We start from the raw sequence: 4,332 nt of genomic DNA, 5'->3' as shown, positions 1-4,332 counted from the left end.
TATATGCTTTTATGAATATATATTTTTTTGAATATATTTTTTGTCTAGGAAATTTTGGTGTACAATGACAAATTAGCTCCACTGTTGCAACTATAATAAAAACATTTTTCTTCATTTAAATAAAGTTAAATGAAATACAAATAACAGATACAAACTTAAACTAAACAATTTGCTAAAATATGCTTAAATTTACTCAAATAAACTAAACAATTTACTAAAATTACTAACTACAAAAAATAAAGCTAAAATATAAATAAACTAAAACTCTATAAATGTCAAAAACTAATAAGAAAGGTCAAACGCATAAAATTCATTAAATTAAACACATTCAAAAGAAAACTGAAAACAGACAAATAAAAGCTATTTCAAAATATTAACAATATCTACAATAGTATATAAATAATACTAAAATAACACTGATCCGCTCTGATATGGTCATAATTTGAGATCCATAGTCTTAAAGGTCCCATATTGTCATGATTTTTCATGATAACTGAGGTCTAGGGGCTATTTAACTACCATATAAGTTTCAAAACAGTCAGTCCACAGTAAAATGCACACAGCCTGCTTAAAGTAGCTGTGATTTTTCATGAACCGTTGTGACTTCCGTAAAAAGTTGATGTCAGAACTACACAGTCACAGCCTTCAGTCACCACCCCGAGCACCGCCCACCGTCCCACTCTCCTTTTGCCAAACCCCCAGACAACATCATGTCCATGCCATTGCTGAGCAACGACAACATAGAAACATGTCGAAAAGGTTAACTTTAACCACAAAACCAGATCGGCCGACCTGTACGTTACACTCTCACTCAACGTGTATAATACAGACAAACTCACCGTGTCTATCTAGTCATGATGAAGATGTATATACATTTCAATTTCAGCAGGCATCTATTTTTCACAATTATTCACAACAATGTATATACAATTACAAATTATATATAAATCGTCAGTTTGTTGTTTTACAAATTTATATAGTCGTGAGATGCAAGAAACATATGGCAAGAAATCTGTAGACACACCCATAACAACAAAAGACAATACTTTATTGAACCTTTTCTGATAAGAAGTGTGCGCTGTAAACGCAAGCATTTTTGACGATCGTCTCTGTCCAGTCTGTTCGTTTTATCGCGTTTAACCACAACTGTCATCGGTTTTTTGTCTGGCAGTGGCAGCAGATATGCGATCAAATTTTTAATTTGAGGCTGTATCACGTCGATTCTGGCACCCAACATCACAACAAGATGATATTTTAAGCTCCTTATGTAGCTGAATCTGCGCTGGTTTGAATGGGCCGCCTCCAGTTTCCCCTTTGTTTTGCTGCCTCCAGCCAGCACTGTGACGTCGGCTGTCCCTAGTTACCTGTGGTTGGCCTGGCCATGCGTCACTCAGAAAACAACAGGCCAATCAGAAGAGAGGCTCATGAATATTAATTATACAGGCCAAAATCGACCTGTTCTCAGCAGAGTTCCTGAGAGAGGAGCTGTAAAAATATATTGAGATGGTTTTTGGTACTTATAACACAAATATATATATTCTTAAGGACATCAAAATCTAAAATAAAACTCCAGAAAGGTGTAAAATATGGGACCTTTAAAACACTCACAACTGTTACAGCACAAAACACTCACTGCAGTTACAACACAATTACAGTTACAACAGCAAAATATACTCTGCAAAATATAGTATTTTAGTATTTTTTAGTGCTCTACCAGCAAGTGTCATTTTCAGTGGTATGTGAGATGGAAATTCTCTTTGCACTTCTTTATTTCTTTATTTTGCTGAAATGCTGTTTAACTTCACCACAAGAATTTGGACAAATGGTCTTTGTTGAGGAACCACATTCTGAGCCAACAAACGCTCTCCAAAACTGAGCCAAAGTGATCATATTATGTTGCACAACAGAAACCTTCTCAGCATAAAGCCGTATTCATTTCCCCCAGTGCATTACATGAAGCTCTTCCATTCCAAAGCGTTCCTCATTCAACAGCCACAGCACAGCTTCTACTGTTGGCTTTCTGTAGCACCACTTCAGTTTCAAATTCTCAAAGACAGCAGCCTTTTTTAGGCAAAAGCTAAAAAGCTGGAGGAACCTGAGACATCATACGTAATCTCAACATTCCCAATGGTCTTTACCAATATATTCAAATCCATAGCTGAATGATTCAATTCAATATCTGGCCAGCATCACTCTTGCTGTTTCTCATTCTAAAGTGTGGGGATTTGAACAAACCGCTAAGTCTAAGTTTTAAAGTTTGGTGTGTAACTTGTCTCACATTGTTTGTGCTACAGACATGATTGATAGATTTCCAATCAAAGAGAAGCCAATTTCTCATCTGGCAGACAGAGCTGGGCAAAATTCTGACTGAAGAATTGGCTCCCATTCTATTCATGATTTGGAGTATGAATTCAATTTGTCATGCCCCATATGAAGTTGAATTGAAATTTACATTAAAATCGTCCCACTCTCCTTTTGCCAAACCCCCAGACAACATCATGTCCATGCCATTGCTGAGCAACGACAACATAGAAACATGTCGAAAAGGTTAACTTTAACCACAAAACCAGATCGGCCGACCTGTACGTTACACTCTCACTCAACGTGTATAATACAGACAAACTCACCGTGTCTATCTAGTCATGATGAAGATGTATATACATTTCAATTTCAGCAGGCATCTATTTTTCACAATTATTCACAACAATGTATATACAATTACAAATTATATATAAATCGTCAGTTTGTTGTTTTACAAATTTATATAGTCGTGAGATGCAAGAAACATATGGCAAGAAATCTGTAGACACACCCATAACAACAAAAGACAATACTTTATTGAACCTTTTCTGATAAGAAGTGTGCGCTGTAAACGCAAGCATTTTTGACGATCGTCTCTGTCCAGTCTGTTCGTTTTATCGCGTTTAACCACAACTGTCATCGGTTTTTTGTCTGGCAGTGGCAGCAGATATGCGATCAAATTTTTAATTTGAGGCTGTATCACGTCGATTCTGGCACCCAACATCACAACAAGATGATATTTTAAGCTCCTTATGTAGCTGAATCTGCGCTGGTTTGAATGGGCCGCCTCCAGTTTCCCCTTTGTTTTGCTGCCTCCAGCCAGCACTGTGACGTCGGCTGTCCCTAGTTACCTGTGGTTGGCCTGGCCATGCGTCACTCAGAAAACAACAGGCCAATCAGAAGAGAGGCTCATGAATATTAATTATACAGGCCAAAATCGACCTGTTCTCAGCAGAGTTCCTGAGAGAGGAGCTGTAAAAATATATTGAGATGGTTTTTGGTACTTATAACACAAATATATATATTCTTAAGGACATCAAAATCTAAAATAAAACTCCAGAAAGGTGTAAAATATGGGACCTTTAAAACACTCACAACTGTTACAGCACAAAACACTCACTGCAGTTACAACACAATTACAGTTACAACAGCAAAATATACTCTGCAAAATATAGTATTTTTCACACTGTTAGTGCTCTACCAGCAAGTGTCATTTTCAGTGGTATGTGAGATGGAAATTCTCTTTGCACTTCTTTATTTTTTGCACCAGCTGAAATGCTGTTTAACTTCACCACAAGAATTTGGACAAATGGTCTTTGTTGAGGAACCACATTCTGAGCCAACAAACGCTCTCCAAAACTGAGCCAAAGTGATCATATTATGTTGCACAACAGAAACCTTCTCAGCATAAAGCCGTATTCATTTCCCCCAGTGCATTACATGAAGCTCTTCCATTCCAAAGCGTTCCTCATTCAACAGCCACAGCACAGCTTCTACTGTTGGCTTTCTGTAGCACCACTTCAGTTTCAAATTCTCAAAGACAGCAGCCTTTTTTAGGCAAAAGCTAAAAAGCTGGAGGAACCTGAGACATCATACGTAATCTCAACATTCCCAATGGTCTTTACCAATATATTCAAATCCATAGCTGAATGATTCAATTCAATATCTGGCCAGCATCACTCTTGCTGTTTCTCATTCTAAAGTGTGGGGATTTGAACAAACCGCTAAGTCTAAGTTTTAAAGTTTGGTGTGTAACTTGTCTCACATTGTTTGTGCTACAGACATGATTGATAGATTTCCAATCAAAGAGAAGCCAATTTCTCATCTGGCAGACAGAGCTGGGCAAAATTCTGACTGAAGAATTGGCTCCCATTCTATTCATGATTTGGAGTATGAATTCAATTTGTCATGCCCCATATGAAGTTGAATTGAAATTTACATTAAAATGAAGGGAAACGGAATCTATCTATCTATCTATCTATCTATCTATCTATCTATCTATCTATCTATCTATCTATCTATCTATCTATC

The 4,332-nt window shown here is 37.0% G+C and overlaps 1 protein-coding gene across 1 annotated transcript in view; it reads right to left on the bottom strand.

Moving 5' to 3' along the window:
• The window catches only part of LOC107553825 (docking protein 2-like), a 25,884-nt gene that overhangs the window by 10,381 nt on the left and 11,171 nt on the right, over positions 1 to 4,332 (bottom strand). The window lies entirely within an intron of this gene.

Source organism: Sinocyclocheilus grahami, unplaced genomic scaffold, assembly GCF_001515645.1.
Source record: "Sinocyclocheilus grahami isolate Dianchi unplaced genomic scaffold, SAMN03320097.WGS_v1.1 scaffold482.1, whole genome shotgun sequence".
NCBI lineage: Eukaryota > Metazoa > Chordata > Actinopteri > Cypriniformes > Cyprinidae > Sinocyclocheilus > Sinocyclocheilus grahami.
The sequence above is the reverse complement of the archived record's forward strand: the minus strand, read 5'-3'. Positions and strand labels throughout refer to the sequence as shown.